The sequence below is a fragment of the Musca autumnalis genome, unplaced genomic scaffold (genome assembly GCF_047663935.1).
Source record: "Musca autumnalis isolate F117 unplaced genomic scaffold, ASM4766393v1 scaffold_1, whole genome shotgun sequence".
NCBI lineage: Eukaryota > Metazoa > Arthropoda > Insecta > Diptera > Muscidae > Musca > Musca autumnalis.
In genome coordinates this window covers 275,775,738-275,789,877 of record NW_027411644.1, presented here as the reverse complement: position 1 = coordinate 275,789,877, position 14,140 = coordinate 275,775,738, and the positions used below count along the sequence as shown (strand labels likewise).

General features: G+C 36.5%; 1 protein-coding gene across 20 annotated transcripts in view; it reads right to left on the bottom strand.

Moving 5' to 3' along the window:
- heph (polypyrimidine tract-binding protein 1 heph) overlaps window positions 1-14,140 on the bottom strand; it is a 757,797-nt gene that overhangs the window by 532,361 nt on the left and 211,296 nt on the right. The window lies entirely within an intron of this gene.

Below are 14,140 nucleotides of genomic sequence, written 5' to 3'. Positions count from 1 at the left end.
TCATTTTCTCAAGAAGTATGGACTTGACATTCCAACAAGTAAAAAAAAATATCAATCGGCTTAACCGAAAGATTTATACCATCAGCCAATGTGAATTGAAACTTTCATCTTCGGACAGATCGGATGTATTTAGAATCTTTTCAGAATTTTGTGGCTCTTTGTGGACATTTGCACTTGCCGACAAAAATGTGGATTAGGATTTTAGTTCAAAAGTGTTGCGGAGGAAGTACTTGAAGAAATGGACCGACATAGTACATTATGAAAGTGGATATTATTTTTGGAGTCAAATTTTGAACAAAATCGGTTCATTAGTTCGAGAGTTATCGTGCTCTTCAGCCACTACATATGATGGCATAGGGGTTTTTTATACCTTTTGGGCTGTTTTCTCAAGAAGTATGTACTTGCGCCTGAAAAAACTTTTACAGTTGGAATGGATGCAGCGAATGCAAGTTGCTTCAACAAAAATCAAAGTGAGTCGATAGCAGGCCTTAAAGTTAACTTATCCGAAATTTTGTCTGGGAGGTACTCGAAGGGGTGGACAAATGTAGTACATATTCGAATCTGATCTATATCTGATGAATATATTAGGATGTGTAAAGTATGGACCGAATCGATCACTATCTTCAAGAGTTATCGGGCGCACAATTTTTCCGAACATCTTTGAACTTTTGTGGGGGAGGTACCTGAAGGATTGGACCGATATGGCTTATCTTCGAACATAAACTATGTTTGGACAAAATATTATGAAGGTCAAATTTTGGAGAGAGTTATCTTGCGCTCCAATCACTACTTACGGTGTCATAGGGTTTTTTTTTGCAACTTTCAGGCTGTTTTCTCAGGAAATATGGACTTGTCCCTGATGAAATTTGTACCGTGATGAAATTTGTACAGTGAATACAAACTGTTACATCAAAAATCAAAGCAATCCGAGAGGAGGTCCTAAACTGAACTTTTCCGAAATTTTGTGTGGGAAGTGCCCGAAGGAGTGGACCGATTGAGTCCATATTGGAACCTCATCTAAGCCTGGTAGAAATTTCTCGATGTGCAAAGTATGGACCAAATCGGTTTCTCTCTTCAAGAGTTATCGTGCACACAAATTTTCGAACATTTTCGAACTTTTATGGGGGAGGTACCGGAAGGAGTGGACCAATATGGCCCATTTTCGAACTTTAAGTTTGGGCAAAATATTACGATAGCCAAATTTTGGCTCATCCGTAGGGGAGTTATCGTGCGCACCAGCCAGCCAGACAGACATTGCTAAATCGACTCCAAATTGCCTGAAACACATTTCGTCCAAACAAACTTGGGGTCAAAACCATTATTTCGAAGAGGCACAGCGTGTATTAGGGTTATAACTTTTTTGCAATTTTTGCAAATATCAAAAATACCACCCCAAAGCCGGGTAGAGCATGAAAAACTACTACGAAATACGTAAATTTTCAGTAGTAATTTTCAGTTCAGTAATGCATTATTTAATTTTATTTATCATAATGGCATATACGCTTTGTAACAACTTATTTATAGTTTTAATCTAATTTAAAATCAATATCAAACCATTCTGGACCAATTTGTTATGAAATCGCGACATTTTATAGCATTTAATGCACCTTTGACAATATTGCAATTTTTTGCTTTTCTTTATAAACTCGCGAATTTCATGTTTGTATTTATTGTACCTATCAGCCAAGTGAATATGTGGTCATTTGCAACGAATACGCGATGCTGTGGGTATAAAAATGGTATTAATAATGTTGTTGTTTTTCTTCAGTTCTCTAAATACAATCGTTGAGTAAAGACGGTAAAGTGAGTGAATAAATTAGTGTTTTGTCTTTTCTTAAAGAAATTGTGCTTTTTAGTAAATTAAATGCCCAATACATTTTATAATTGAATCAAAAAGATGAATGGAAATATTTTATTGGACAAGGAATAAATCGTATTTAATATTGGTATTTTTGTCAATATGTGAAATATTTTATCAGTTGTATTTTTACTTTGTGATCAAATAATTTTATCGAATTTTGTCAATATGACAATTTTTTTATCGCCGGAAAATCGATAAATTTTTGATTGAATCTTTGAATATTTTTATCAAATATCTTAAAAAAATTTCTGTGTGGGCCATATCGGTCCACCCCTTCGGGAACATCCCCCACAAAAGTTCAAAATTTTTCTGTAAAATGGTGTGAACGATAACTCTCGAAGGGTGCAATCGATTTGGTCCAAACTTCTGTGTGGGCCATATCGGTTTGCAATCGATTTGGTCGTAATATTGTTCCTTCCGGGAACAATATATCGGTCAACTCATTCGAGTGCCTCCTTCACAAAATTCGGATAAAGTAAAGTTTAAGAGCACCTCTCGGATCGTTTTGAATTTTTGTTTCAGTAGGTTGTCCTTGCGGCTCCCTTTACGACGGTACAATTTTTTTCTTGGGCAAGTCCATACTTCTGGAGATATTGCCTAAACGCTCCAAGAAACCCTGACTGCACCAACCAAAATGGTAAATCCGGAAGATAATTATCGCAGGGAGTTTTTGATTGGTGCAGAATTATTATTTCAACCAGTCACGTATCAGGTTGGAATATGGACTATATCGGCCCACACCTTCGGGGTACCCGGGATACAAAATTCGGAAAAAGTGAAGTTTACGATCTCCTCTCACATCGTTTTGATTCTTTTTATACCCTCCACCATAATATGGAGGGTAAAATTAAATTTGTCATTCCGTTTGTAACACATCGAAATATTCATAGGATACCCTATAAAGTATGTATATATATTCTTGATCAGGGTAAAATTCTAAGTCGATATAACCATGTCCGTCTGTTGAAATCAAGATACAGCTCGCAATTTTTAAGATAGAGTACTGTTATTTGGTATAGAAGTTTCTATTACTCCTAGGATGTTTGGTATTGCAAATGAGCTATATCTGTCCACGTTTTGATATAGCCCCCATAGAATTTCGGTATATTGAAGGTTTTAGCCTCATAACGCCGAAATGACTAAAATTTGGTACTTAGTTTTCGTCGGTGGTATACAACTTTCCCCCAGAAATTTGTTGGTATAGGTCTACGCCTTCATATAGCCCCCATAGAACGGTACCTCCCGATTTTCAGTATTTTGAAGGTTGTGACCTCAATATTCCACTGAAATGGCAAAAATTTGGTACATGATCTTCATTTGGGGTACTAAACGTTCCATATGAAATTTGTCGGTGTAGGTCCACTCCTTCATATAGTCCCCATAGAACGGTACCTCCCGATTTTCGGTATTTTGAAGGTTTTAGCCTCATTATCACACCGAAATGGCTGAAATTTGGTACGTAGATGTGGGTATAAAACTTTCTCCAAGAAATTTGTCGGTATAGGTCCACGCATTCATATATTCCCCATAAAACGAAACCTCCCTATTTTCGGTATTTTGAAGGTTATGGCCACAGCAACCCACCGAAATGGCTGAAATTTGGTATTTGGCTTTTGTTGGTGGTAAAAGACTTTCTGACTGAAATTCGTCGGTATAAGTTCACGTTTTTATCACTGTGCAACATTTTTAAGGTAATCTTGTGCAAACAATTTGGGCTTAGGATTTTTTGAAAGTACAGACCCAAATGACAAAAACCCTATTTGGTTTTTGTTTGGGTCGAATATTTTCAAAAGTTTTTCGCTATTTTCACCATAAAGGAGCGTTCATAGATAATTCGTGTGTTACAGAAGGTGTTTACTGATATTTTTGCTACATTAATGTGGGTAATTCTTTTTCGTGAATTTTCAACGGTTTAGTATCTATGGAGCAGAAACCGAGAAAAGAGGATAAAAATCACAATTGTATTGCTATTTTGACCTTTAAGAAAGGTTTCTACAGAGTTCATATGTTCTAGAAAGTTGTTTATTGAGATCTAAGGTACATTTTTGTAGATGGTTGTTTGCTTCAATTCTGATCGGTTTGATATCTGTAACCTAAAATCCAAGAAAAAATTATAAGGGAAATTTGACCTTGATGATTTTGACCTTGAAGATGAGGTTGAATGGATTTTATGTGTTCACAATTATTAATCTCAGCGATTTGGAAGATATGAGCCCCACAAAATGATCCCTTTTGACATCAGTGCCTCAGGTCTTTGAGGGCCCATAACCGCGAAAGTTGAAGTGATAGGAAAAATCGCCTGGACACGTATCTTCTTATTTTTGGCCTACTATCACGCTGCGATGTCAGAATATGGTTAATAAACCATGACTCAAAAAATGACACACAGTGCAATTGTTCCATTTTACTTCAATACAACTTCTGATAGAGGGTATAACAAGTTCGGCCTGGCCGAACTTAACGCCGTTCGTACTTGTTTTCAGTAGGTTGTTCTAGTGGTCTTACTTCTGTCTTACTTATTAAATAAGTTTATGTTTTAAGTAGTTTATCTGGCCTATATATGCCACTTCCGAGCCGACCCTCGTATGCTTATATCCACCATTCTGATGATAACGGGGATTTTTAAAAATTTAATATAAACGAATGCGAAATGAAATCTTTGGACGAAATAGTTACGGCACAACAATGCTCTGATATGATGTTATGTATTAAAGTATCTTCTTAGAATACAAATCATATGCGATTTGTTGTTGGGCATTCCCCCACCAAAAAGATGTGAATGAGTGACGAGTTTGGATCTACAATACTACAATGCATTGCTGCTAAGTGTGCCTTAATATTTCTGGTGTGTTTCTTGCTGCTCTGGACAAAAACAAAAAAAAAAAAACAAATAAATGAAATACGTTTCATATTTTGTGGATTGGGAATAATTAGGAAAACCAGAGAGCGGGGTATTGCACTAAGATAAAAACTGTAGTGTGTCACTTGCATTTTTAAATCACTGTACAACAAGATATGATGATTTGTGGAAAAGGGACGGCGGCGGAGGTTCTCAACTTGGACACAGCCACTTGAAAATTTGAGAAAATATTTATGACCGTTTTTACATTTAAGTGCGGGCTACTAAATTTAGATGGACAGACAATGGAAGAAGACGGGTGGCAGACGAACCAGGGAACGGCAACAAATAAGCATTATTATTATTTGTATCCATCTACATCATCATCAGTAGTAACATATTTAGTTTTATTTCAATGTGAGATGGTGTGATGTGTCTGTCTGATGTGCCTGCCTTTCGTTGTTGTTATTTTGCCACCATATGTTCCTTATATACGTTTTTTTTAGAATTTGACTTTTAAAAATCAGCAAAGTGCAGACAAATAAAGAAATAATTAAATGTACTGTGTGTGATATTGTTGTAGTCATTGTGTAGGTGGATTAATGTTTCGTTTTGTCTGGAAATCAGGAGAAGACATTTTGGGGGAATTAAAACTTGTAGCTTAGTCGTCGACGTCGTCATATTCTTCTTCTTAACCGTTCCAAACAAATGAACTTTATGGTAGACATGTGTATGAGAATTGTTTTTTGCACCACAATAATGCATTCTTCCTGTACGTATGTAAATGTTCCCCTTTTCGAAACAAATTCTTAATGTAGCAGAGTTCTAAGAAAACGACAAATCTGTTGCTACAAAGTTTTGTTTTATTTCTTGTGAACTTTTTTAGCAGTAGGTGTATAAGAATACATGTGAATATACATTTTTAAACACTCGATATACATACATATGTATGTATTTTGTAATAAAAATAGTAAAATATATGCCACATCCGCACATCTATAATGTAAATGATCTTTAAACTAAAAGGGCCATCAGGATTATATCACTGCTCACACATGTATTTTCTTTTCAAAACTTTAACTTCAAATTTTAGTTCATTTCTTATCAATTACATCTTAAAGACAATTTACCAGTGGTTGTCAATGCAGCAGCAGTTGCATTTGTCGACACTGGCCTCCTTTTTTTTTTTTTTTGCGCATTACGCTTCCATTCACATTTCAATTGTTGATTGGTTTAGAGATATGGCCATAAATAATGGGCAATGCATTTTCAGCCCGTCAACATTTTGGAAACTTGTTGATGTTTGTTCATATTTCCATGTATGGAAATATTGTAGAGAAACAACTACAAATAAATGTCGAAAAACTACCTAATACATCAGTTATGAAATGATGAATGAACGAATGGCTAGAAGACTTGTTTAGTCCTTGTAAAGCATAATAGAAATTCTAGGTCGTATATTATTTGAACATAACAAAGAAATAATTTATTTTGTGATTTTAAATTAAAGATTATGAAGTTTTCAAGGTGTAGAAAATAATAAATTCCATTTAAGATGCTATGGTGAGGATGACAAAGTGGAGGGACTTTACTTCAATACGAGGGCTAAACGATAAGTATCTGGCCTAACAACGAAAACGTGAATATTTACCATCAAAAACGATTTTATTGTTTTCTTAAGTAGTCTCCAGCATGATTTATACACTTTTTCGTGCACTCAAACCTATTGGCGAAGCACTTTTTCCACTCCGATTGAGATACCTTCAAAACATGGTTTTTGAACGCTTTTACAGCATCTTCAGGAATCAAATGAAGTCATTGGATCCCCAGTCAGGGCCGTACGACGGATGACCCATCAATTCCACGTTTGTACGGTCAAACAGGCGCTGGTTTGAATCAATGTGTGAGAGCCCACATTGTCATGATGCAGAATGATTTATCTTCTCTTGTTCGTTTTTCGTTATTCAGGCAAACAAATTATAGTGTACCACTCAGAATTAAAAGTCCTATATTTCTCAAGGCGTATAGTCGCCAAACGGTCAGTTTTTCTGCAGAAACGCAACTTTTTACTTCGAAGTGCTTCTACATGAACAACTTTCGTTTGATTTGGCTCGCTTTCGAAGACCCAAACGGCCGATTCATGCTTTGTTTCAGGCTCCTGAGCATAGATCCTATATTCGTCGTCTGTGACGATCTTATAAATGTCGTTTGAAGCACCGCGATCGATTTTTGCTCAATTTCTTTAACCAATTCACAGAAGCCGTTTTTAGAGCGATTGTCCAATTATGCTGGATTTAACGAGAAAATCCATTTTTGAGGCTAGGTGCTTATGCAATATCAAATGTTAGTTGGTGGAAGAAATGCCCAAGGATGCATCTATCTCACGGTATTTAACATGGCGATCTCGCATTATCCGTTCATGCACGGCATATTTTTTCTGGCACAACGACCGATTTTGGGCGACCCTCACGACCTTCGTTTTTCGGCGAGTGCAGACCACTGTAGAATTAATTAGACCAGTTTTTCATAGTCCTATAGGATGGCCCTTTATCGACATACAAAGATTTAGTTTGATCGATATACTCTTGCGGTGATTATCTACGTCAGTTTGATGCGATGGAAATGTGGTTCATCGCAGCAATGGTTAAAGGCCACAAGTATGTTTGAACGAAATGCGTTTCAGAAAATTTGGACTAGATTTGGCCATGTCCGTCTGTCTGTTTCTCTAACCGATTTAGTCCAAACTGTGGTTCTCGCAATATATCTCCTTCGAGTACATCGCCCAGAAAATTCAAAATTGTTCTCTATAATGGTGGGCACGATAACTCTTTAATGGAGAACCCAATTTGGGCTGAACTTTACAGTTCGTAATTGTCTTCCAGACATAGATCTGCTACAAATACGGACCATATCGACCTCCTTCGGTTACATATCACAAAAAATTCAAAATTTAGGAACACTTCTCGGACTGCCATTAATTATACCCTACACCACCTTGTGGGGTATTATGTCTTTGTGCATTAGTTTGTAAAATGCAAAAGGAAACGAGATAGACCCATAGTTCCTTTTAGGGATATACATAGCATCACTTTCTCAGTCGATTTACGCATGTCCGTCTGTCCGTCTGTCCATGCATTTTTGTAAACAAAGTACATGGTCGCATTTAATGTCCGATTCGCATGAAAATTGGGGAAGATAGTTTTTTTAGCCAAAGGACGAACGCTATTTATTTTGGTAAAAATCGGTTAAGATTTGGATATAGCCCCCATATATATCTTCGCCCGATTTAAGGCATTTGGTGCACGAAACACGCAATATATGTCCGATTTCAATGAAATTTGGAATGTGCGACGGAATTTGGTCTAGAAATAAGTGTGCCAAATTATATAGAAATCGTTTTAGATTTGGATATAGCCCCCATATATATTTTCGCCCGATTTAAGGAATTTGGTGCACGAAACACGCTATATATATCCGATCTCAATTAAATTTGGAATGTGCGACGGTATTTAGTCTAGAAATAAGTGTGCCAAATTATATAGAAATCGGTTCAAATTTGGCTATAGCCCCTATATATATTCTCTGCCGATTTTAGGTATTTGATGCACGAAACGCGCTATATATGTACGATTTCAATAAAATTTGGAATGTTTGCCGGTATTTGGCCTAGAAATAAGTGTGCCAAATTATATCGAAATCGGTTCATATTTGGATATAGTTCTCATATATATTTTAGACAGATTTGAGGTATTTGATGCAAGAAACACGCTATATTTGTCCGATTTCAATGAAATTTGGATTTAGCTCCCATATATATGTATTTTACATATTCACAGTGGTGTAGGGTATTATATAGTCGGCCCCGCCCGACTTTAATCCTTTCCTTACTGGTTTTCTTAGTGGATGGAAACATTTTTATTTGAAGGTAACATTGTAATTCCTGAGATAATGTCCCAAAAGCTCCTAATGAGCCTGCCGACAGCTGCAAAAATTACTGGTGAGCACGAACACTTACGAATTGAGTAAGGGATTTGGCAGAAACGTTCCAAACGTTTATCAAGTTCCAAAATGGTGTAAAACATCTTCCGGTAGGAAGCTTAACGGCGGGCTGTTCGAGAGTTTCGTGGACAAGTACATGCTTTCTGACATAATGATTCAAAACCTACAAAAAATCGACGGTGACCAACTATAGTGTCTGGTGCACGTGAAAACTATCGAAAGGAGTGATTGACATTGGCCCAACGTTTGCACGCCGTAATATTTCTTTCTTAAATCATTACCTCCCACACAAAACTTCCAAAATTGTTCGCAAATGGATATGTCTAGGATCGTTTTTAAATTTTTACAGCAGGTAGTCCTCGAGGTTTATATTACGTCAATATAATTGGGGTTATTTCGAAGGAAATTTCTCCGTGAGTTTTGTCTTCCCGAATTTATGTTCAGAATAACCCCAAATTTTTTATCGGGGGTAAGTTTATACTGACTGAGATAATTATACTAAAGCTGTAAAAATCCTACGTCAAATTAAGGTGGTACCTCCCCCTCCACAACATCCGGTACCTCGCCCACAAAATTTCAAACATTTTCGCAGTACTCATTATAACAGTAATGTTTTGGAAAAATAACCATCCTGGTTTTCCTTCTTTTCATTAAGTCACAGGCCGAATGTACATACATACAGTTTGACAATTAATTGTTTTCAAACTGAGAAAACTAACACTTTTCATGCATTAATTACTAAAAAATTACAAATAGTTGTGATAAAAATGTCGGGTTTTTTGCAAAAATTAGTTGGTCGACTTATTTAAGACCCAATTGAACGAATAAATAAAAAATTAACCCGCTAAGTTCAACAATAATAACCAAAAGAATAATTAACATGTAATGCAAGGTGCCAAGAAAATGTTTTCAAAATGTAATTAAGGTTCCAAAACACCCCATGTTTTCGGTAAATGCTTAAAAATCATGACATTTTATGAATTTCATTCTTAACAAGGATTAGTTGCTAACAAGTATCAGCAATATTAGGCATGGGATATCCCCACTAAGAAGGTTAACATATGGACCAAGGGGGTATCAGATCATATTGCATGTAAACAATGTCCTATAGGTCTCAAGCCGGGAATATCTAAAAACTAAGACGTTTTATGAGTATTTTGGTGTACCAAGATGGTATGACATCAATTACAATGAATATTGCCTACAGCAGAACTCGATCAGGAGGGTTGCCAGATCGACAAAAAAATGTACCAGGTCTTAATAACAGTAAACTGGACCTCCCAGGCCCACAATTAGATCTTAAAAGTGGTTTATTTAACTGAAATTTAATTTATGGATAAGGATATTCACTAAAACAAACCAAAATATAACCAAGAAGTACAAAAATCGGTTATAAATGCATATGGAAGATATTGCTAAATTATACTGAGCTTGCTATAGACATCCAATTTTATCTATTAACAGCCAGATTGAGGAATTCCCGTAAGTTTTTTGGCTTTGATGGTATACCATGGTAACACTGTAGCATTATTTCCCCATCACTTAGAAATTTTTGTCACAGTATTACTACACAGTACACAAAATGTCTCCAGTAGGTCATAGTAAGCATTTGCGAAAATTGTAAGAAATCTGTACCCCACAAATTTCTAAGGAATATCAGTATCCAAATGTGCTATTTTCGACTGTTTCATGAAATATTCTTATCTCTTAATAAATTTTGAGTTGAATGAACCACTTGTAGGCTGTGGTTGTGGGCCTAGTTGGTCCCTTTTACTGTTAATAAGACCTGGTACTATTTTAGTCGATCTGGCAACCCTCCTGATCGAGCTATTCTGTAGGCATTATTTATTGTAATTGATGGAAGTCCATCCTGGTGAACTAAAAATACTCATAAAATGTCTTAGATTTCAGATATTCCCGGTTTGAGACCTATAGGACATCGTTTACATGTAATATGATCTGGTACCCCCTTGGTCCATATGGTAACCCTCTTAGTGGGGATATTCCAGGCCTAATATTGTTGATACTTGTTAGCAACTAATCCTTGTTAAGAATAAAATTCATAAAATGTCATGATTTTTAAGTATTTACCAAAAAATGGGGTATTTTGGAACCTCAATTACATTTTGAAAACATTTTCTTGGCACCTTGCATTGCATGTTAATTATTCTTTTGGTTATTATTGTTGAACTAAGCGGGTTAATTTTTTTTATTTATCCATTCATTTTGGTCTTAAATAAGTCGACCAACTAATTTTTGGAAAAAACCCGACATTTTTATCGCAACTATTTGTCATTTTTAGTAATTAATGCATGAAAAGTGTTCGTTTTCTCAGTTTGAAAACAATTACTTGTCAAACTGTATATCTCTGTTCGGCTTTGCCTTATTTTTGTTTTGTTGTTGTCCTCTCCTCCTTACGACGAGATGACACAAAAGCTCTAAAAATCATACGGTGATCAACTAAAATGGTTCGTGAGCACGACAACTATCGAACGGATGAACCGATTCGGTTAAAATTTTGGCTTTCGTAATAACTTAGTTTAAGTTCGAAGATGGGCTATATCGGTGCACTCCTTCCGGTACCTCCTCCACAAAAGTTCGAAAATGTTCGGAAAATTTGTGCGTCCGATAACTCTTGAAGGAAGTAACCGATTTGGTTCATACTTTGCCCATCGTGAAATGTGTACCAGATAAGGTTTCAATATGGACTTAATCGGTCCAATCCTTCGGGTACCTCCCACACAAATTTCGGAAAGTTCAGTTTAGGGTCATCTGTCGAATCGCTTTGATTTTTGTTTTAGCAACTTGTATTCACTGCAATACATCTACCGGATAAAGATCAGATTCAAATATGGACTATATTTGTCCACTCCATACGGTACCTCCCACACAAAATTTCGGATAAGTTCACTTTAAGACCTGCTATCGAATCACTTTGATTTTTGTTGAATCAAGTTTCGTTTGCTACCTCAATTAGAACAGTAAACGTTTTTTCAGGGGCAAGTCCATACTTCTTGAGGGAACAGTCCTCAGGGTGTAAAACCCTCTATGGCACCATGTAGTGGCTGGAGAGCACTATAACTATCGAACTGATCAACCGATTTGGTACAAAATTTGGCATTCGTCATATTTTGTATAAACTTAGTTTCAGTTCGAATTTGCCCAACTTTGGATCTTTTAATATTTTATCCAAATTTAGTTTAATTTCTCAAATGGCCCATATCGGTCCTCTCCTTAGACTACCTCCCCGCAAAGTTCAACATTTGTGCCTAAGTGCAGTTTAGGATCTGTTCGAAGATCATTCGGAAATGTATACCAATGCTGTTCGTTGTGGTCCTGTATAAATCGATATTATGTTTTTCGTGGACAAGTCCATGCTTTCTGGTATACTGGCCCAAAATATATACGAAGACCCACTGAAATGACTAATGGGCGCGATATCTATCGAAATGATATGACTCCCAAAATAAGATCCACTTCCATAATGGACTATGTTCGGTAAGTTCAAATGTCGCGCATGCTGAGGGTATATCTCTGCCGGCATAGCCGACTGATGCTTTTTACTTGTTCAAGCATAAATTTTTGCTGTGTTGAAAGTTTTAGAGCTGTTAGTGGGAATGAAAAATTTTGCAGGTAGAGTGGTCACGCTATATGTGGATAGATGTTTGGACCCAAACATAATATGTTTGGATACAAACATATATTTGTTTGCAACCACTCCCAAACATATATTTGTTTTGATCCAAACACATGAGCTAAGACCGCGTAATCGACGGTACTTTTTATACCCTCAGCATTTATGCTTACGAGGGTATATACACTTTCATACGGGTAAAATGTGCCTCATCGAAATAATGGTTTTAGAACCTAAGTATGTTGGGACGAAATGTGTTTCAGACAATTTGGAGTTGATTTAGCCATGTCCGTCCGTCTGTCTATCTGTCTGGCTGGCTGGAGCGCACGATAACTCTCGAACGGATCAACCGATTCGGTCCAAAATTTGGCTTTCGTAATATTTTGTCCAAACTTAGTTTAAGTTCGAAATTTGGGAAAGGTTAAGTTTAGGACCTGCTCTCGAATCGCTTTGATTTTTATTGTAGCAACTTGTATTCACTGCCCCCTATACGACAGTATAAGTTTTATCAGGGGCAAGTTCATACTTCCAGAGAAAATAGCCTGAAAGGTACAAAAAACCTTATGACACCTTGTGTAGTGGTTGGAGCTCAATATAACTCTCGAACGGATCTGCCGATTCGGTCCAAATGTGGCCTTAGTAATATTTTGTGCAAACTTAGTTCAAGTTCGAAGATTAGCCATATCGGTCCACTCCTTCAGGTACCTCCCCCACAAAAGTTCAAAAATATTCGGAAAAATTGTGAGCACGATAACTCTTGATGGGAGTGACCGATTTGGTCCATACTCTATACGTCCTAATATATCTACCAGATATAGATCAGGTTCGAATATTGACTATATTTGTCCAATCCTTCGGGTACCTCCCACACAAAATTTTGGATAAATCCACTTTAAGACCTGCTCTCGAATCACATTTATTTTTGTTGAAGCAACTTGCATTCGCTGCCTCAATTACGACAGTAACAGTTTTTTTCAGGGGCAAGTCCATACTTCTTAAGAAAACAGCCCAAAAGGTGTTCAAACTTAGTTTCAGTTCAAAGATTGGCAACAACTTCCTGTACTTCCCTCCAATATTTAAAAAATGTCTCTAAAATGGTATGCTCGATATCCCTTGAACGGGGCAACCAAATTTATCCAAACATTGGATCTCCTAATATTTTGTCCAAATTTAGTTTAATTTCTAAAATGGATCTTCGATCTTCTCTTTATGTTACCTCCCCCACAAAAGTTCAACAATTGTGTCGATCTGTCCGTCGGCTAAGCCGACTGATACTTTTTTACTTGTTTATACATATTTACCTCACGGATCGCATCAAAGAAAATTGCGATTATAATCGGTTATAATTTTCGACGGTTAACGAATAATCGAAAGTCGACTTTTAGAACATTCTCAAATAATCGACTAATCGACTAATCAAGTTTTAAGTTTTTGACGAAACTCTAATAATCGAAAATCCGATAATTGCATTTCACTGCTTATCCCTGTTTTGGTATAGCCCCGGTAGACTGGTTTTATAACTCAATAGAAAAGTCAATGTAGTAATTTGTATGGAGCCAAAGGTGAATTTTCATCTTTTGAAGGTACAGACCCAAACGGCAAAATCCCTAGTTGGGGTTTGTTGTGTCAGATCCAGCTTGGAATTTATGGCCCCATCTAAACATGGTTAAATATTGACCTTTTAAAGCAATTCGGGGATATATCTCTAAAACCAATGCGAGTCTTCTTCTGACATCTGAAGCAAATTTGTAGATAAGGACAATAATAAAATATTTGGAGAAATAATGAACGCGAAAAACTACATTTA